This window comes from Procambarus clarkii, chromosome 79 (assembly GCF_040958095.1).
Source record: "Procambarus clarkii isolate CNS0578487 chromosome 79, FALCON_Pclarkii_2.0, whole genome shotgun sequence".
Classification (NCBI taxonomy): domain Eukaryota; kingdom Metazoa; phylum Arthropoda; class Malacostraca; order Decapoda; family Cambaridae; genus Procambarus; species Procambarus clarkii.
Genome location: NC_091228.1, coordinates 865,032 through 887,804, shown reverse-complemented (window position 1 = coordinate 887,804; position 22,773 = coordinate 865,032). Strand labels below are relative to the sequence as shown.

The 22,773-nt window shown below is 50.9% G+C and overlaps 1 protein-coding gene and 1 long non-coding RNA gene across 2 annotated transcripts in view; one reads left to right on the top strand and one right to left on the bottom strand.

Moving 5' to 3' along the window:
- Positions 1-22,773, top strand: part of LOC138357550 (murinoglobulin-1-like) — a 130,670-nt gene that overhangs the window by 30,029 nt on the left and 77,868 nt on the right. The gene's annotated exons all lie outside the window — the stretch shown is intronic.
- Positions 10,221-16,079, bottom strand: LOC138357665 (uncharacterized). The gene is made up of 2 exons (XR_011225095.1): positions 15,948-16,079; positions 10,221-10,820 (listed from the first exon to the last, which is right to left on the bottom strand). It is a non-coding gene; the product is annotated as an uncharacterized lncRNA (long non-coding RNA).

The window sequence follows — 22,773 nt, the reverse complement described above, 5'->3', positions numbered from 1 at the left end:
GGGACTATTTAATTTTTCCCAAGGTGGGGATTGTATTAGAACATCATCTGCATATCCCAATTGTTTTGGTCCTTCCGAAAAATCAATATTTGCAATGGTGTTCATAATTACATTGAATAGTGTGAGCTTAAGACCCCGTCTTGGGGGGTTCCGAGTTCCATACTCATTGTTCTTGAGACTGCTCCATTGAAGCAAACCTTGGCTTTCCTCCCTGTGAGGTAGTCTTCAACCCATTTCATGAGTTTTTCCTTGACACCCATGCATGCAAGCTCGTCTAGGATTGCAGTCCCTTGTTCTTTGTCGAAGGCTCCTTTGATGTCAACAAATACAGAGTATTTGTATTTACAGCTACACAGCCATAATTATTTACTAATCTCACAGCTAGGTACAGAGTACCTAGCAGTGTCATTAGCCAAATAATTAACTATACAGTTTGCTGTGCTTCGTCCTTTATTAACAAATCCATTGATCCCCTACCCTTGTCTACCTATTTTGTGCAACAGTCGGTTTAGGATGATTCTTTCAAGCATCTTGCAAGTGCATGACATGTGACTCATAGATCTGTAATTACCAGGGTCATGACACTGAGAGGTAAACACTGAGTGGAATACACTGTGAGGTAAACACTGAGGTATGCACTGTGAGGTATACACTGTGAGGTATACACTGTGAGGTAAACACTGTGAGGTAAACACTGTGAGGTATACACTGTGAGGTAAACACTGCAAGGTATACACTGTGAGGTATACACTGTGAGGTAAACACTGTGAGGAAAACACTGTGAGGTAAACACGGTGAGGTAAACACGGTGAGGTAAACGCTGTGAGGTACACACTGTGAGGTAAACACTGTGAAGTATACACTGAGGTACACACTGTGAGGTATACACTGAGGTATACACTGTGAGGTATACACTGTGAGGTATACACTGTGAGGTATAGCAGTAAAGGGCCAGGGCCAGGGCCTCGTAGCCTGGTGGATAGCGCGCAGGACTCGTAATTCTGTGGCGCGGGTTCGATTCCCGCACGAGGCAGAAACAAATGGGCAAAGTTTCTTTCACCCTGAATGCCCCTGTTACCTAGCAGTAAAATAGGTACCTGGATGTTAGTCAGCTGTCACGGGCTGCTTCCTGGGGGTGGAGGCCTGGTCGAGGACCGGGCCGCGGGGACACTAAAAGCCCCGAAATCATCTCAAGATAACCTCAAGATATACACTGTGAGGTAAACACTGTGAGGTAAACACTGTGAGGTATACACTGTGAAGTAAACACTGTGAGGTATACACTGTGAGATGTACACTGTGAGGTATACACTGTGAGGTGTACACTGTGAGGTGTACACTGAGGTATACACTGAGGTATGCACTGTGAGGTATACACTGTGAGGTATACACTGTGAGGTGTACACTGTGAGGTATACACTGTGAGGTGTACACTGTGAGGTGTACACAATCTACCCCGGCCACAGGCCAGCCAAATCACAGTCCCACTGGGTGCACCGTCGTGGAGGCCTTCAAATACAAATCCAGCCTGTAGCTGGCAGGTTCCGATCAGCTCCTCTGAGTAGGCCACTCCACGATCGATACTAGGGTTGCGAGCTCTAGGCAGGACCCTCGTGTGATTCCGCAGATCACTCTCCTCACCACAGTGGCTAGTCTCTTCCACCAGCCAGACCCCAGATAAGATGAATCCTGGTACTGCCACGTCACAGGCAGGCTAACACACTCAACAGTGCCCGTCCGGGGGTGACTCACAGCTTCTGCAGCAAACACGTAGAGAGACTATGGCTGCCTTGGGTAGACTGCCCCATCATCCAATACAGCAGTCCCAGGTCGACTCTGTAATCAGACACGTCATTAGTACTGGTGACACTCTAGGGCACTTCACTTACAGGCTTAGACACAAACGTCCACCTATCCACTCCATAGATGGCGTTGCTGTCTAAGCGCCACCTCACCAGAGGTCAGCAGCGGCTATGTTACGAGCTGATTAAGACGGAAATCCAGCCCTTGTGGCCGGTATATCCCGTCCTCGCTAGATGGCGTTGTCCCTTTGGAGGGGGTTTCGGGAGCTGACTCACCGATGGCGTGGTATACACTGTGAGGTATACACTTAGGCATATACTGTGAGGTAAACACTGTGAGGTATACACTGTGAGGTATGCACTGTGAGGTATACACATACACTGTGAGGTATTCACTGTGAGGTATACACTGTGAGGTAAACACTGTGAGGTATACACTGTGAGGTAAACACTGTGAGGTATACACTGTGAGGTAAACACTGAGGTATACACTGCGAGGTAAACACTGTGAGGTATGCACTATGAGGTAAACACTGTGAGGTATACACTGTGAGGTATACACTGAGGTATACACTGTGAGGTAAACACTATGAGGTAAACACTGTGAGGTAAACACTGTGAGGTATACACTGTGCGGTAAACACTGAGGTAAACACTGTGAGGTAAACACAGTGAGGTAAACACTGTGAGGTAAACACTGTGAGGTAAACACTGTGAGGTATACACTGTGAGGTAAACACTGAGGTAAACACTGTGAGGTAAACACTGTGAGGTAAACACTGTGAGGTAAACACTGTGAGGTAAACACTGTGAGGTGAACACTGTGAGGTATACACTGTGAGGTATACACTGTGAGGTATACACTGTGAGGTAAACACTGTGAGGTAAACACTGTGAGGTAAACACTGTGAGGTAAACACTGTGAGGTAAACACTGAGGTAAACACTGTGAGGTAAACACTGTGAGGTAAACACTCTCAGGTATACACTGTGCGGTAAACACTGTGAGGTAAACACTGTGAGGTATACACTTTGAGGTAAACACTGAGGTATACACTGTGAGGTAAACACTGTGAGGTAAACACTGTGAGGTAAACACTGTGAGGTATACACTGTGAAGTATACACTGTGAGGTATACACTGTGAGGTAAACACTGAAGTAAACACTGTGAGGTAAACACTGAGGTAAACACACACGGGATGAATGGGTGCAGCAGCCCCGGACTTCCGGCCTCCGTGTGCTGGTGTAGGTGGCGGGGAGAGTTGGGGTCGTACTACTAATACTACGTATTACATGACATTTTCGGATGTGTGAGTTGAGTTTGGACTCTCAACTTGTGGATATGTCGATGTTCAAGATGTCAAGAAACTGTTTATTTTGTGGTGTATTAAGGATGACAACACTGAGAGGACATGATGCAGCAGGAGTGAGTGCACGGATGGTGTCTCGACAGTGCTCGCAGCTCCATCTGGAGACTTGACACTTGTCAACCATGAAAATCCTTCACTGGGTGGGATACTCGCCATGATTCACGGGAGTGTTGGAGCACCCAGCACATCACCAGCACGGATGGTAAACACTCTGGTGCTCACTCTCAATAGGCATCGTGCTCCCTCTGTTGGGTGATCTTAGTGAAGTTCTTCTTTAACAATCTTAGAGATGAGGTGGCAACCCAATGCCACCAACATTATGAAGTCACTGCAGAAGATATCATCTTAGTGGTCAAGGCAGAGACCACAAAGCTCCTTAACTACCTTGTTAAGCAGTTCCAGTGATGCTTCACACACCAGCACCAGTTAAATTACCCAGACCTTGACTAGGGATGTAATTTTATTTTACTTTATTAAATAATATACAATATAAAGATCATATTTACATCAATTTAGAAGGGAAAATGCGACATTTATATAGAGTTTGTATAATTCTCAGTAAACCAGTTTTTCATATCATCACAGAGCATGAGCCGTAAACCCCAGATGTAATAGTTGATCCTTCCTAGCAATACCTTCACTACTTTGTCCACTAAGTAACCCTCCAGCCTGCCTATCCACTGAGTAACCCTCCCGCCTGCCTATTCACTAAGTAACCCTCCAGCCTGCCTATTCACTGAGTAACCCTCCAGCCTGCCTATTCACTAAGTAACCCTCCAGCCTGCCTATCTACTAAGTAACCCTCCAACCTGCCTATCCAATGAGCAACCCTCCAGCCTGCCTATCCACTAGGTAACCCTCCAACCTGCCTATCCTCTAAGTAACTCTCCAGCCTGCCTATCCACTAACCCTCCAGCCTGCCTATCCACTAACCCTCCAACCTGCCTATCCACTGGGCAACCCTCCACCCTGCCTATCCATTAAGTAACCCTCCAACCTACCTATCAACTGAGTTACCCTCCAGCCTGCCTATCCACTAAGTAACCCTCCAACCTACCTATCCACTAAGTAACCCTCCAACCTGCCTATCCACTAAGTAACCCTCCAACCTGCCTATCCACTGAGCAACCCTCCACCCTGCCTATCCACTAAGTAACCCTCCAACCTACCTATCCAATGTTCAACCCTCCAGCCTGCCTATCCACTAAGAGTCCCTCCAGCCAGCCTATCCACTAAGTAACCCTCCAACCTGCCTATCCACTGAGCAACCCTCCACCCTGCCTATCCACTAAGTAACCCTCCAACCTACCTATCCAATGAGCAACCCTCCAGCCTGCCTATCCACTAAGTAACCCTCCAACCTACCTATCCACTAAGTAACCCTCCAACCTGCCTATCCACTAAGTAACCCTCCAACCTGCCTATCCACTGAGCAACCCTCCAGCCTGCCTATCCACTGAGTAACCCTCCCGCCTGCCTGTTCACTGAGTAACCCTCCAGCCTGCCTATTCACTAAGTAACCTTCCAGCCTGCCTATCCGCTAAGTAACCCTCCAGCCTGCCTATCCACTGAGTAACCTTCCAGCCTGCCTATTCACTAAGTAACCTTCCAGCCTGCCTAACCGCTAAGTAACCCTCCAGCTTGCCTATCCACTGAGCAACCCTCCAACCTGCCTATCCACTAGGTATCCCTCCAGCCAGCCTATCCACTAAGTAACCCTCCAACCTGCCTATCCACTGAGCAACCCTCCACCCTGCCTATCCACTAAGTAACCCTCCAACCTACCTATCCAATGTTCAACCCTCCAGCCTGCCTATCCACTAAGTAACCCTCCAGCCAGCCTATCCACTAAGTAACCCTCCAACCTGCCTATCCACTAAGTAACCATCCAACCTGCCTATCCACTGAGCAACCCTCCAGCCTGCATATCCACTAGGTAACCCTCCAACCTGCCTATCCTCTAAGTAACCCTCCAACATGCCTATCCATGAAGTAACCCTCCAGCCTGCCTATCCACATACACAAAGGGATATAATTAAATGCAAAATAGCTGACGTCAGCACATAGCTGTAGGAAACTTTTGGTGGCGTCCAAACGCAACACTTCAGCGAAAGATGAATTACAATTCCAATGTGAAAGTTTTAGTTTAAGTAAGTTATTATGAGGCGACCCAGCCGTGGAGAGTGGCACAGTTGTGGTTGTGAATGTGAGCCACTTACCCCGGGGTTGTTAGAGGCGGTATTCGTGTGGTAATTAACCTTGCTCTAACATATCTGAGAGTGGAACTTTCTTTCCTTCTGTCAATCAAGTCAAAAACTCTAAACGATTTTCATGTTTGTTGTGTGTGAGGTAAGATGAGCCGTGCAGCAGGCGCCCCACAACTGCGGAATTCTCATACACACACTCCTCCAACCCGTTCACGCAAATTTAATAAGTCAATATTGACTTATTAAATATATGCATAGGTGACATACTTAACATAATAGTTTCCCTTGAAAAGCTTCATAGAAAACACCGACCTTACCTAACCTACTTAGTATGTTAAGATAAGCATCTTATTGCTTCGTAATTACAATTATTACCTAACCTATACCTATAATAGGTTAAGTAACAATTGTAATTACGAAGCTATAAGATGCTTATTTTAACATACAAAGTAGGTTAGGTAAGGTCAGTGTTTTCTATGAAGCTTTTCAAGGGAAACTATTATGTTTAGTATGTCACCTATGCACGCAACTAATAAGTCAATATTGACTTATTAAATTTGCGAGAACGGGTTGGCTCCTCACACCGTTGCGGGACACCTCGTTATAATGACTCCCATGCAAGTCTTTATCTTTAGAAAAGGAAGCCTTTTCTTATAATATATTTTGTAATTATTTTCCAAATCATAAATTTTTAAAACATTATCTGAGTATTTTTATTCACTAATAAAAATCATTAAAACATACTTCACTAACAAAGTAAACATGCGTGAATATACAGACAAACACCAAGTTACGAGGAATCTTAAATTTGTGAATAAAATTTATGATTTATAATTTATGGCAGGAGTGGGATTGTCCAGGAGAGGTTGGCAACCACTGTCATAATAGTGTAATATTTACATGATGCAGACTCAAGCTACACAACTCATCCCTTATAAAACCCAAGCTATGAACTCCAAATAATATTCGTGTCTGTGAAAATGGTGAGAGAGAGAATTTGTTATCAGAGTTAACATATCCAGTAAACACATTTCTTTCAGAGGAGAACTTTCAGAGTAAGTAATTATCAAAAGAAGGCACCAAACAATTTTTTGAGTAGAACTTTCAGAGTAGAAATTTCAGAGTAGTACTTTCAGAGTAGTACTTTCAGAGTAGAACTTTCAGAGTAAAACTTTCAGAGTAGAACTAGCATCGTTGAGAGTATTGGGCGGTGTTGCTATGGGGAGATACGCAGCGGCTGGGGCTGCCAAGTTTGGGTTCACTCCTATACTGCGTGCTGGAGGTCACTGGCAGGGTGCAAGCTGGTCGTGGCCAGGCCAGCGCCCTGCAGGTGTGCACGACACGCAACACCGCCCACGAGTTCTTGCCCTATTGGAAAACTTCCAGGGAAATTTTGTGTTGTGAAAATGTTACTAATATTGCAATATTCGGGCAGTGTGGAGTACCGTATAGTTGAGAAATATGTCATTATGACTCGTAATGTGCCTTTGCTCACGAATAATATTGGCCAGGACGGGGGGGGGGTATAACTAAAGGGTCTAAACAAGCAGCAGAATGGTTGAGGTTATCGTTCTCTGCGTGACTGACGGGCGAATAATGTGGCGGTAAAGAAAACACCACAGTAACCAGTCAGTGTGGTGATTTATCACTGGAGACTTGAGGCCGAGATATGAAGGTCAAGGAGCACATCTACACTAGAAAACAATGCTTGTGAAGGTAAAGATCCCCCCACACACCGTTCCTGTCTCCCTCACACACCGTTCCTGTGTCCCTCACAAACACCGTTCCTGTGTCCCTCACAAACACCGTTCCTGTCTTCCCCCCACACACCGTTCCTGTCTCCCACCCCCCCCCCACACCGTTCCTGTCTCCGCCCCCCACACCGTTCCTGTCTCACCCTACACACCGTTCCTGTCTCCCCCACATATACCGTTCCTATCTCCACCAACACCGTTCCTGTCTCTCACATACACACCGTTCCTGTCTCTTCCTCCACACACCGTTCCTGTCTCTCCCCCACATACCGTTCCTGTCTCTCTCACACACACCGTTCCTCTCTCCCCCACACACCGTTCCTGTCTTCCCCGCACACCGTTCCTGTCTCTCTCACACACACTGTTCCTCTCTACCCCACACACCGTTCCTGTCTTCCCCACACACCGTTCCTCTCTCCCCTACACACCGTTCCTGTCTTCCCCCACCACACACCGTTCCTGTCTCTTCCACACACACACCGTTCCTGTCTTCCCCCACCACACACCGTTCCTGTCTCCCCTACACACCGTTCCTGTCTCTCCCACACACACCGTTCTAGTCTTTCCCCACCACACACCGTTCCTGTCTCTCCCACATACACCGTTCCTGTTTCTCCCACACACACCGTTCTAGTCTTTCCCCACCACACACCGTTCCTGTCTCTCCCACACACACCGTTCCTGTCTTTCCCCATCACACACCGTTACTGTCTTTCCCACACACCGTTCCTCTCTTCCTCACACAACGTTCCTGTCTCTCCCTACTCACCGTTCCTGTCTCTTCCCCCCACACACCGTTACTGTCTCCCCCACACCCCGTTTTTTTTTTGTCTCCCACCACACACCGTTCCTGTCTCCCCCCCCCCCACACACCGTTCCTGTCTCCCCCCACACACCGTTCCTGTCTCCCCCCCATACACCATTCCTGTCTCTCCCACTCACGCCGTTCCTCTCTCCCCCACACACCGTTCCTGTCTCCGCCACACATCGTTTTTTTGTCTCCCCCTACAGACCGTTCCTGTCTCCCCCCCACACACCGTTCCTGTCTCCCTCCCACACACCATTCCTGTCTCCCCCACACACCGTTCCTGTCTCCGCCACACATCGTTCCTGTCCCCCCCCCCCACACACACCGTTCCTGTCTTCCCCACACACCGTTCCTGTCTCTCCCCCCACACACCGTTCCTGTCTCTCCCCCCACATCGTTCCTGTTTCCCCCACATACACCGTTCCTGTCTCCTCCCTCACACACAATTCCTGTCTCCCCCCCACACACCGTTCCTGTCTCCCACCCCATACCGTTCCTTTCTCCACACACATCGTTCCTGTATCTCCCCCGCACACCGTTCCTATCTCTCCCCCACACACCGTTCCTGTCTCCCCCCCCCCACACACACCGTCCTTGTCTCTCCCACATACACCGTTCCTGTCTACCCCCTACATTGTTCCTCTCTCTTCCACACACACCGTTCCTGTCTTCCCCCACCACACACCGTTCCTGTCCCTCCCACACACATCGTTCTTGTCTCCCCCCCACCACACACCGTTCCTGTCTCTCCCACACACCGTTTCTCTCTTTCCCCACACACCGTTCCTGTCTCCCCCACACACCGTTTCAGTCTCCCCCACACACCGTTCCTGTCTCTCATCCACACACCGTTCCTGTCTCTCATCCACATACCGTTCCTGTCACTCATCCACACACTGTTCCTGTCTCCCCCCACACACCGTTCCTGTCACCCTCACACACCGTTCCTGTCTTCCCCACACACCGTTCCTGTCTCCCCCCACACCGTTTCTGTCTCCCCCACACACCGATCCTGTCTCTTCCCCACACACCGTTCCTATCTCCGCACACACCGTTCCTGTCTCCCACACACACCGTTCCTGTCTCCCCCACACACCGTTCCTGTCTCTCCCCCACACACCGTTCCTGTCTCCCTTACACACACCGTTCCTGTCTCTCATCCACACACCGTTTCTCTCTCCCCCCACACCGTGCCTGTCTCCCCCCACCACACACCATTCCTGTCTCTCCCACCAAACACCGTTCCTGTCTCTCCCACACACACCGTTCCTTGTCTCCCCGCACCACACACCGTTCCTGTCTCTCCTACACACACCGTTCCTCTCTCCACCAATAACCGTTCCTGTCTACCCTACACACACCGTCCCTGTCTCTCACACACACACCCTTCCTCCCTCTCCCACACACCGTTCCTGTCTCTGCCTACACACCGTTTCTGTCTCCCCCCACACACCGTTCCTGTCTCCCCCCCACACACACCGTTCCTGTCCCTCCCACACACCGTTTCTCTCTACCCCTACACACCGTTCCTGTCTCTCATCCACACACCGTTCTTGTCTCTCACCCACACACCGTTCCTGTCTCTCATCCACATACCGTTCCTGTCACTCATCCACACACTGTTCCTGTTTCCCCCCACACACCGTTCCTGTCTCCCTCTAACACCTTTCCTGTCTTCCCCACACACCGTTCCTATCTTTCCCCACTACACACCGTTCCTGTCTCTCCCACACACACCGTTCCTTGTCTCCCCGCACCACACACCGTTCCTGTCTGTCCCATGCACACCGTTCCTCTCTCCCCCAAACACCGTTCCTTTCTCCCCCCACACACACCGTTCCTGTCTCTCTCACAAACACCGTTCTTCTTTCCCCCCACACACCGTTCCTGTCTCTCCCACACACCGTTTCTGTCTCCCCCACACACCGTTCCTGTCTCCCCCCCCCCACACACCGTTCCTGTCTCTCATCCGTACACCGTTCCTGTCTCTCTTCCACACATTGTTCCTGTCTCCCCCACACCATTCCTCTCTCCCACCACACCGTTCCTGTCTCCCCACACACCATTCCTGTCTCCCCCACTCATCGTTCCTGTCTCCCACATAACACACACACCGTTCCTGTCTCTCCCACCACACACCGTTCCTGCCCCCCCCCCTGTTACGGCCACAGTGGGTCGCAACAGGGTTCTTTTCGGGTGGTTCTAAAGTTCTGGTATCCGGTCCCAAGTAAGTAGTGGCTTTCAAGGAGTGAGCTCGGTAATGCAAGTAAAACAAAATACACTTCATAAAATGTCGATATATTTTACATATGATAACTTTTTCCATCACCTCGTAAATAATCCTATCAAAAGTATTAGTACACCTAATATGTACAAAAGTGTCTCATGGAACACTAAGCGCTCTTCGATGCTGGCGATCCAGTCTTGTAAGCTGTCGTGTTTCCTCATCCGTAGTACGATCCTTAGCAGGTACCGGGAAGCAACAATGAGTCTACCCCTGGCCACGGGCCAGCCAAACCAGTCTCACTAAGAGCTTCCTTGTGTAGGCCCACAATCACAGTCCAGCCCGGTGCTGGCAGATTCCTTCAGCTTCACGTTGCTGGGCCATTTCACGTGCAAATACTAGGGTAGCGGGCCCTAGGCAGGAGCTTCGTGCAACTCGCTGGTTACTCTCCTCTTCAGCACCTTAGTCAGTCGTCTCTTCTATTAGCCAGCCCCGGGTACGGCGAATCCCGTCTCTGCCACTCCACAGGAAGACAGTAGAACACGTCACAGTTCTCTTCCGGCGACGGCTCACTGCTTCCGGAAAGCAGACTGGTGTAGTGACCTTGGCTGCCCTGGGTAGACTGTCCTCGTATCACAGCAGCCCTACGTCGGCTCTGTAAATACAGACACTTCATCAGTACACTGGGACACTAGGAAATAGCACTTACGGACCCTGCATAAACGTACACCTTTTCGCTCAATAAATGCGCTGATTTTCTAGGCGCCACCTCACCAGAGGTCAGCCCCAGCTACCTCTCGAGTCTGGCTGGTATAGTCCTGTCACTAATAAATGGCGTCGTCCAAGTTGTAGAGGTTTCGGGAGCGGACTCACAGATGGCGTTGATGTCGCTGCTCCACGCTTCGACGGTAGAGTTGGGTTCGTTCGTACCTGTCTCTCATCCACACACCGTTCCTTTCTCTCCCCCACACCGTTCCTGTCTAACACCCCACACCATTCCTGTCTCCCCCACATACACCGTTCCTGTCTCCCCCACACACCGTTCCTGTCTCTCCCACACACATCGTTCCTGCCTTTCCCCACCACACACCGTTCCTGTCTCTCCCACACACACCGTTCCTGTCTCCCCCCCCACACACACACCGTTCCTGTCTCTCTAACACACACCGTTCCTCTCTCCCCCACTCACCGTTCCTGTCTCTCATCCACACACTGTTCCTGTCTATCATCCACTCACCGTTCCTTTCTCTCTCTTCCACACACCGTACCTGTCTCCCCCCACACCGTTCTTCTCTCACCCCTACACCGTTCCTGTCTCCCACCCCACACCGTTCCTGTCTCCCCACACACCATTCCTGTCTCCCTCACTCACCGTTCCGGTCTCCCACACACACAGCGTTCCTGTCTCTCATCAACACACCGTTCCTGTGTCCCCTTACACCATTCCTTTCTCCCCCCACACAACGTTCCTGTCTCTCCCACACACACCGTTTCTATCTTCCTCCACCACACACCGTCCCTGTCTCTCTCTCCTAGTAAAGAAGAGCAAACTGAGGTATGCAAGGATCTACAAAGAGGTATATGTTCAGAGGGACATGACCAGAGACGAAATAGTAAGGGCAGCAGATGCAAGGAAAAGGCGCAAGGAGAGGGAAGGGAGCCAGGGAACCTCAGCCTCCAACCCAGCATTCCCAGAGGAGAGTGGGGAACCCCTATCCAGTAACCCAGGAACCCCAGGGGAGAATGCAACACCCCAGCTTACCACCCAATAGGGCCCTCCCTATCCCCCAGCACAAACCCTTCCTTGCCCCTGCATAATGCCCATCATGAAACCCACATCCTCCCCCTCCCCTTACCCCAAGTAGCCCCTGCTTTCCCAGCCACTGTTCTTCTCCCTGCCCCAAGCAGGCCTGAGCAAGACCAAAGGCCTCTATCCCCCTCTCCATCTCCCTCCAAAAACCCGTCAACTACACCACAGGAGGGCGTGCCCTTTCCCCAAGCAATCCTTGCCCCCTCACCCCCAGGATTTCTTCCTGCCCCAAGCAGGCCTGAGGAAGACCTAAGCCCTCCATCCCCCACTCCACCTCCCCCTGAACCCCTGGCAACTACCTCACAGGAGGATGAGCCTTCCCAAGTAGCAATGACCATGGAACAACTTCCTACACTTGTGGGGAGTGAGGGTGAAAATGTATATAAGAAAGTGAGCTTCAAGGTAATGTACTCAAACATTGATGGGATTACCAATAAAGTAAGTGAACTGGCAGAAAGGGCGCAAGAAGAAAACCCTGATATAATAGGACTAACGGAAACAAAATTGTCAGGAGTCATAACAGATGCTGTGTTTCCAAAGGACTACTATACAGTAAGGAAAGAGAGGGAAGGGAGAGGAGGTGGAGGAGTAGCCCTGCTGATAAGGAAGGACTGGAGTTTTGATGAGACGGAAATTCCGTGCTGTGACGGGTTCAGAGATTACATAACAGGAATTATAACAATGGGTGGACCTAAGATAATAGTGGCAGTCATTTACAACCCTCCCCTAAATGACAGAAGACCTAGACAGGAGTTTGATAGGAACAACATGGCAACCATTAATATAATAGAGAGAGCAGCTTCAGTTGCCTGCAGGAATGGCTCAAGACTCTTAATCAGGGGCGATTTCAACCATGGAAAGATAGACTGGGAGAATGGGGACCCACATGTCGGTGCAGATACGTGGAGAGCTAAACTCTTGGAAGTGGCAAGAAGGAATTTTCTGAGCCAGCATGTCAAGGAACCCACAAGAGTGAGAGGCAATGATGAACCAGCTAGACTCGACTTGATATTTCCCTGAATGAGTCAGAAATAAGGGAAGTCAAAGTTGAAGCCCCCATAGGAATGAGTGACTACAGTGTACTGACCTTTGAGTACTTGGTGGAGGTAGGGATAACTTATCCAAGGATGGGATCGGAGGGAAAAAGACTGAATTACCGAAGAGGAAAATATGGCAAGATGAGGAACTTCCTCGGGGGAATACCATGGGAAACAGAACTTAGAGACCTGAATGTGCAGGTCATGATGGATTTTGTCACCCAGAAGTGCCAGGAAGCTGCAGGCAGGTTTATCCCCGTCCAAAAGGAGAAAAACGAAAAACAACAGAAAAACCCATGGTTCAACCAGGAATGCAAGGTAGCGAAGCAACTGAGTAAAAGAACATGGAGAAACTACAGAAATAACAGAACACCAGAGAGCAGGGAGAGATACCAGAGGGCCAGAAATGAGTACCTCAGAGTGAGGAGGGAAGCAGAGAGACAGTTTGAAAATGACATCGCGAGTAAAGCCAAGACCCAACCAAAGCTGCTCCACAGCCACATCAGGAGGAAAACAGCAGCGAAGGAACAAGTGATGAAGCTGCGAAAAGGGGAGAACATACACAGAGAATGACAAGGAGGTGTGTGAAGATCTCCTAAGAGATTCCAGGAGGTCTTCACAATAGAACAAGGAGAAGCCCCTGCACTAAATGAGGAGGCGGCAAACCAAGCAACCTTGGAGGAATTTAACCTCACCAGTGATGAGGTCAAAAGGTGTCTGCTGGAGCTGGATGTGACAAAGGCTGTTGGGCCTGACAGAATCTCACCATGGATACTAAAGGAAGGTGCAGAAGCACTAAGTGTGCCACTCTCTATGGTGTATAACAGGTCACTGGAAACAGGAGACTTACCAGAAAGATGGAAGACAGCTAACGTGGTCCCAATATACAAAAAGGGTGACAGGCAAGAGGCACTGAAATACAGGCCAGTTTCCTTAACTTGTATACCATGCAAGGTGATGGAGAAGATTGTGAGGCAAAGGCTCGTAGAGCATCTGGAGGGAAATAACTTTGTAACGCACCAAAAACATGGGTTTAGAGATGGTAAATCGTGCCTCACAGGTTTAATAGAATTTTATGACCGGGCAACGAAAATTGGGCAGGAAAGAGAAGGGTGGGCCGACTGCATTTTCCTGGATTGCCAAAAAGCCTTTGACACAGTACCCCATAAAAGGCTGTTAAAAAAGTTGGAGCAACAGGCATGAGTAAAAGGGAAGGTGCTCCAGTGGATAAGGGAGTACTTAAGCAACAGGAAACAGCGAGTAACGGTGAGGGGGGAGACATCAGAGTGGCGAGATATCACCAGCGGAGTCCCACAGGGCTCAGTACTTGGACCCATCCTGTTTCTAATATATGTGAAAAATCTTCCAGAGGGTATAGACTCATTCCTCTCAATGTTTGCTGATGATGCAAAAATTATGAGAAGAATCAAGACGGATGAAGATAGACAGAGACTATAGGATGACCTGGATAAATTGGAGGAATGGTCTAGAAAATGGCTGCTAAAGTTCAACTCAGGAAAGTGTAAGGTGATGAAATTAGGCAAAGGGAGAAGGAGGCTGAGCACAAGGTATCATCTGGGAGGGAAAATCCTGCAAGAATCAAATAGAGAGAAGGATCTGGGGGTTGATATCACACCGAACCTGTCCCCAGAGGCCCACATCAAAAGAATATCATCAGCGGTATATGCTAGACTGGCCAACATAAGAACTGCCTTTAGAAACTTGAGTAAGGAATCTTTCAGAACCCTGTATACCACTTATGTAAGACCAATCCTGGAGTATGCAGCTCCAGCCTGGAGTCCATACCTAGTTAAGCACAAGACAAAGTTAGAAAAGATTCAGCGGTATGCCACCAGGCTCGTCCCAGAACTGAGAGGATTGAGCAACGAGGAAAGGCTAAAGGAGCTGAACCTCACATCCCTGGAAAACAGAAGAGTAAGGGGAGACATGATAACGACCTACAAAATTCTCAGGGGAATTGACAGGGTGGACAAAGACAAACTATTCAGCACGGGTGGGACACGAACAAGGGGACACAGGTGGAAACTTAGTACCCAGATAAGCCACAGAGACGTTAGAAAGAATTTTTTCAGTGTCAGAGTAGTTAATAAATGGAATGCATTAGGCAGTGATGTGGAGGAGGCTGACTCCATACACAGTTTCAAATGTAGATATGATAGAGCCCAGTAGGCTCAGGAATCTGTACACCAGTTGATTGACAGTTGAGAGGCGGGACCAAAGAGCCAAAGCTCAACCCCCGCAAGCACAATTAGGTGAGTAGAATTAGGTGAGTACACACCGTTTCTGTCTCCCCCCCAAACCGTTCCTGTCTCCCACACACACCGTTCCTGTCTCCCCCCACCCCCACACACCGTCTCTGTCTCCCCCCACCACACACTGTTCCTGTCTCTTCAACACACACCGTTCCTGTCACCCTCCACACCGTTCCTGTCTCCCACAAACACCGTTCCTGTCTTCCCTCACACCGTTCCTGTCTTCCCTAAATACCGTTCCTGTCTCCCACCACACACCGTTCCTGTCTCCCCCACACACCGTTCCTGTCTCCCCCTCCCACCGTTCCTGTCGTTCGCACACACCGTTCCTGTCTCCCCTACCGCTCACGTGTTCATCTAGATATCTCTCTAGCCTTATTTCTTACTGGAGGGAATTTTGATTCAAAAAGATGACTAAACATTGGACAAGCTTATTCTTCTACACATAGAAATTTATTAAAAAATTATTTCAATTTCCATCAATTGATATTTAACACTTTGACATTCTATTATTTAATGCAATATTGACCAAATTAAAAAGGGGGGGGGGGTATCACCCACTCCATACACGCCCACACCATACATGGCTAAATGGTTCAGACTCCACCAGCTAGTCAACACTACTACACCCAATTAAGACAATGCATTACTGACACTCTTACCTCACTAACAAGTTCACCCACAGGGTGGGTGATGGCTAATTTACCCGCCCGGATGGAGGAGCTGGTTGGATGTGCTCTCCCTAGCAAAGGTTCCACTCTCACTGCTCAACACACCTCGCTGGCCGAGCCAGGAGTGTGTATTCTCCCAAGTCTCCACAACGGGCTCTTTGATAAGTAATGCCATGTCAGCGGATTGAAGCTAGTCAACACCTCACCTCATACCATCTCGCACCACCCCAACACGCACATACGCATACATACACACACCCACCCACAATTACAACTCACATTTATACATGAAAGAGTGCAAAATACTTGCACTGTTACACCCACACACCGTTCCTGTCTTCCCCAGACACCGTCCCTGTCTCCCTCAAACACCGTTCATGCCTCTTCCCCCACACACCGTTCCTGTCTCCCCTACACACAGTTTCTGTCTCCTCAACACACAGTTCCTGTCTTCCCCACACACCGTTCCTGTCTCTTCCCCCACACACCGTTCCTGTCTCCCGCCACACACCGTTCCTGTCTCCCCCACACACTGTCCTTGTCTCACCCATACACTGTTCCTGTCTCTTCCCCAACACACTGTTACTGTCTTCCCCACACACACCGTTCCTGTCTCTCACACACTCCGTTCCTGTCTCCCCCACACACACCGTTCCTGTCTCCCCCACACACAGTTCCTGTCTCTCCCACACACACCGTTCCAGACTTTCCCCACCACACACCGTTTCTGTCTCTCACACACACACCGTTCCTGTCTTTTTCCCACCACACACCGTTCCTGTCTCTCCCACACACACCGTTCCTCTCAACCCCACACACCGTTCCTGTGTCCCCCCACACACCGTTCCTGTCTTTCCCCACAATTCAACGTTCGTGTCTCTAACCCCACACACCGTTCCTGTCTCCCCCACACACACCGTTCTTGTCTCCCCCACACACTGTTCCTGTCTCCCCCACATACACCGTTCCTGTCTCCCCCTCACACCGTTCCTGTCTCTCCCACACACACCGTTCCTGTCTTTCCCCACCACACACCGTTCCTTTCTCCCCCACACACCGTTCCTGTCTCTTCCCCACACACCGTTCCTGTCTCCACCACACACCGTTCCTGTCTCTCATCCACACACCATTCCTGTCTCTCCTCCACACACCGTTCCTGTCTCTCATCCACACACCGTTCCAGTCTCCCCCAACACCGTTCCTGTCTCTCTCACACACACTGTTCCTGTCTTCCCCCAACACACACCGTTCCTGTCTCCCCACATACACCGTTCCTGTCTCCCCCCAACACCGTTCCTGTCTCTCCCCCACACACCGTTCCTGTCTCTCCCACACACACCGTTCCTCTCTCCCCCACACACCGTTCCTGTCTCCCCCCACACACTGTTCCTGTCTCTCCCACACACACCGTTCGTGTCTCCCCCACACACCGTTCCTTTCTCCCCCACACACCGTTCCTGTCTCCCCCACACACCGTTCCTGTCTTTCCCCACACACCGTTCCTGTCTCCCCCAACACACCGTTCCTCTCTCCCACCGCACACCGTTCCTGTCTCTCCCACACACACCGTTCCTGTCCTACCACACCACACACCGTTCCTGTCTCTAATCCACACACCGTTCCTGTCACTCATCCACACACCGTTCCAGTCTCTCATCCACACACTGTTCCTGTCTCGCCCCAACACCGTTCCTCTCTCTCTCTCCCACACCGTTCCTGTCTCCCACCCCACACCGTTCCTGTCTCTCAACATACCGTTCCTTTCTCCCCCACACATCGTTTCTGTCTTCCCCCACAAACTGTTCCTGTCTCTCGCACCACACACCGTTCCGTTCCCTCCCACACACCATTCCTGTCTCCCCCCAAACCGTTCCTGTCTCCAACACACACCGTTCCTGTCTCCTCCACACCGTTCCCCTCCCCCCCACACACGATCTCTGTCTCCCCCACACACCGTTCCTGTCTCCCCCCCATCACACACTGTTCCTGTCTCTTCCACACACACCGTTCCTGTCTCCCACACACACACCGTTCCTGTCTCCCACAAACACTGTTCCTGTCTTCCCTAAATACCGTTCCTGTCTCCCACCACACACCGTTCCTGTCTCCCCCACACACCGTTCCTGTCTCCCCCTCCCACCGTTCCTGTCGTTCGCACACACCGTTCCTGTCTCCCCCACCTCTCACGTGTTCATCTAGATATCTCTCTAGCCTTATTTCTTACTGGAGGGAACTTTGATTCAAAAAGATGACTAAACATTGGACAAGCTTATTCTTCTACACATAGAAATTTATTAACAAATTATTTCAATTTCCATTAATTGATATTTAACACATTGACATTCTATTATTTAATATACTATTGACCAAATTAAAATAGGGGGGAGTGGATCACCCACTCCATACACGCCCACACCAAACATGGCTAAATGGTTCAGACTCCACCAGCTAGTCAACACTACTACACCCAATTAAGACAATGCATTACTGACACTCTTACCTCACTAACAAGTTCACCCAGGGGTGGGTGATGGCTAATTTACCCGCCCGGATGGAGGAGCTGGTTGGATGTACTCTCCCTTGCAAAGGTTCCACTCTCACTGCTCAACACACCTCGCTGGCCAAGCCAGGAGTGAGTATTCTCCCAAGTCTCCACAACGGGCTCTTTGATAAGTAATGCCATGTCAGCGGATTGAAGGTAGTCAACACCTCACCTCATACCATCTCGCACCACCCCAACACGCACATACGCATACATACACACACCCACCCACAATTACAACTCACAATTATACATGAAAGAGTGCAAAATACTTGCACTGTTACACCCACACACCGTTTCTGTCTCACCCAGACACCGTTCCAGTCTCCCTCAAACACCGTTCCTGTCTCTTCCCCCACACACCGTTCCTGTCTCCCCCCACACACAGTTTCTGTCTCCCCCACACACTGTTCCTGTCTCCCCCATACACCGTTCCTGTCTCTTCCCCGACACACTGTTCCTGTCTTCCCCACACATACCGTTCCGGTCTCCCCCACGTACACCGTTCCTGTCTCCCCCACACACCGTTCCTGTCTCTCCCACACACACCGTTCCAGTCTTTCCCCACCACACACCGATCCCTTTTTCCCCCCCACACACCGTTCCTGGCTTTTCCCACCGCTCACCGTTCCTGTTTCTTCCCCCACACACCGTTCCTGTCTCCCCCACAAACACCGTTCCTGTCTCCCCCACACACCGTTCCTTTCTCCCCCCACACACACCATTCCTGTCTACCTCACATACACCGTTCCTGTCTCCCCCAACACACAATTCCTGTCTCCCCCGCACACACCATTCCTGTCTCCCACCCCACACCGTTCCTGTCTCCCCACACATCGTTCCTGTCTCTCCTTCACACACAGTTCCTGTCTCTCCCCCACACACCGTTCCTGTCTCCCCCACACACCGTTTGTGTCTCTCATCCATACACCGTTTCTGCCTCCCCTCACACCGTTTCTGCCTCCCCCCACACCGTTCCTGTCTCCCCCACACACACCGTTCCTGTCTCCCCCCACACACCGTTCCTGTCTCCCTCACACACCGTTCCTGTCTCCCCCACACACCGTTCCTGTCTCCCCCACACACCGTTCCTGTCTCCACTACACACACCGTTCCTATCTCTCTTCCACACACCGTTTCTGTCTTCCCCCCCCCCCGCCCCACCACACACGGTTCCTATCTCTCCCACCACACACCGTTCCTGTCACTCCCACACACACCGTTCCTGTTTCCCCTACACACACCGTTTCTGTCTCCCACACACACCGTTCCTCTCTCCCCCACACACCGTTCCTGTCTCTCCCACACACCGTTTTTGTCTCCCCCCACACACCGTTTCCGTCTCTCCCACACACACCGTTCCTTGTCTCCCCACGCCACACACCGTTCCTTTCTCTCCCACACACACCGTTCCTCTCTCCCCCAAACACCGTTCCTGTCTCCCCCCCACACACCGTTCCTGTCTCCCACACACACCGTTCCTGTCTTCCCTAAATACCGTTCCAGTCTCCCACCACACACCGTTCCTGTCTCCCCCCACACACCGTTCCTGTCTCCCCCTCCCACCGTTCCTCTCGTTCGCACACACCGTTCCTGTCTCCCCCACCTCTCACGTGTTCATCTAGATATCTCTCTAGCCTTATTTCTTTCTGGAGGGAACTTTGATTCAAAAAGATGACTAAACATTGGACAAGCTTGTTCTTCTACACATAGAAATTTATTAACAAATTATTTCAATTTCCATTAATTGATATTTAACACATTGACATTCTATTATTTAATATACTATTGTCCAAATTAAAATAGGGGGGAGGGGATCACCCACTCCATACACGCCCACACCAAACATGGCTAAATGGTTCAGACTCCACCAGCTAGTCAACACTACTACACCCAATTAAGACAATGCATTACTGACACTCTTACCTCACTAACAAGTTCACCCACAGGGTGGGTGATGGCTAATTTACCCGCCCGGATGGAGGAGCTGGTTGGATGTACTCTCCCTTGCAAAGGTTCCACTCTCACTGCTCAACACACCTCGCTGGCCGAGCCAGGAGTGAGTATTCTCCCAAGTCTCCACAACGGGCTCTTTGATAAGTAATGCCATGTCAGCGGATTGAAGCTAGACACCTCACCTCATACCATCTCGCACCACCCCAACACGCACATACGCATACATACACACACCCACCCACAATTACAACTCACAATTATACATGAAAGAGTGCAAAATACTTGCACTGTTACACCCACACACCGTTCCTGTCTCACCCAGACACCGTTCCTGTCTCTTCCCCCACACACCGTTCCTGTCTCCCCCCACACACAGTTTCTGTCTCCCCCACACACTGTTCCTGTCTCCCCCATACACCGTTCCTGTCTCTTCCCCGACACACTGTTCCTGTCTTCACCACACATACCGTTCCGGTCTCCCCCACGTACACCGTTCCTGTCTCCCCCACACACCGTTCCTGTCTCTCCCACACACACCGTTCCGGTCTTTCCCCACCACACACCGATCCTTTCTCCCCCCCCCCACACACACCGTTCCTCTCTTTTCCCACCACTCACCGTTCCTGTTTCTTCCCCCACACACCGTTCCTGTCTTCCCCACAAACACCGTTCCTGTCTCCCCCAGACACCGTTCCTTTCTCCCCCCACACACACCATTCCTGTCTACCTCACATACACCGTTCCTGTCTCCCCCAACACACAATTCCTGTCTCCCCCGCACACACCATTCCTGTCTCCCACCGCACACCGTTCCTGTCTCCCCACACATCGTTCCTGTCTCTCCTTCACACACAGGTCCTGTCTCTCCTCCACACACCGTTCCTGTCTCCCCCACACACCGTTTGTGTCTCTCATCCATATACCGTTTCTTCCTCCCCCCACACCGTTTCTGCCTCCCCCCACACCGTTCCTGTCTCCCCCACACATACCGTTCCTGTCTCCCCCCACACACCGTTCCTGTCTCCCTCATACACCGTTCCTGTCTTCCCACACACCGTTCCAGTCTCCACCCATACCGTTCTTGTCTCCCCCACACACCGTTCCTGTCTCTCCCCCAGACACCGTTCCTGTCCCCACACACACCGTTCCTCTCTCCCCCACACACCGTTCCTGTCTCCTCTACACACACCGTTCCTATCTCTCTTCCACACACCGTTACTGTCTCCCCCCCCCCGCCCCACCACACACGGTTCCTATCTCTCCCACCACACACCGTTCCTGTCTCTCCCACACACACCGTTCCTGTTTCCCCTACACACACCGTTTCTGTCTCCCACACACACCGTTCCTCTCTTCCCCACACACCGTTCCTGTCTCTCCCACACACCGTTTCTGTCTCCCCCCACACACCGTTCCTGTCTCTCCCACACACACCGTTCCTTGTCTCCCCACGCCACACACCGTTCCTTTCTCTCCCACACACACCGTTCCTCTCTCCCCCAAACACCGTTCCTGTCTCCCCCCACACACCGTTCCTGTCTCTCCCACACACACCGTTCCTCTTTTCCCCCACACCGTTCCTGTCTCTCCCACACACCGTTTATCTCTCCCTCACACACCGTTCCTGTCTCACCCCCCCCCCCGACACACCGTTCCTGTCTCTCATCCACACACCGTTCCTGTCTCACCCCCCCCCCCGACACACCGTTCCTGTCTCTCATCCACACACCGTTCCTGTCTCTCATCCACACACCGTTCCTGTCTCCCCCCAACACGTTCCTCTCTTTCTCCTACACTGTTCCTTTCTCCCACCCCACACCGTTCCTGTCTCCCCACACACTGTTCCTTTCTACCCCACACACCGTTCCTCTCTCTCCCCCACACCGTTCCTGTCTCCCACCCCACACTGTTCATGTCTTCTTACACACCGTTCCTGTCTCCCCCCACACACCGTTCCTGTCTCCCCCCTACACCGTTCCTGGCTCCCCTCCCCACACAGTTCCTATCTTCCCCCACCACACACTGTTCCTATCTTCCCCCACCACACACCGTTCCTGTCTCTCCCACACACACCGTTCGTGTCCCCCCCACACACACCGTTTCTGTCTCCCCCCTACACCGTTCCTGTCTCCCCCACACACCGTTCTTGTCTTCCCTACACACCGTTCCTGTCTCCCCACACACACCGTTCCTGTCTGCCCAAACATTGTTAGTGTCTCCTCCCCACACACCGTTTCTGTCTCTCCCCCACACACCATTCCTGTCTCCTCCCCACACACCGTTCCTGTCTCTCATCCACATACCGTTCCTGTCTCTCTC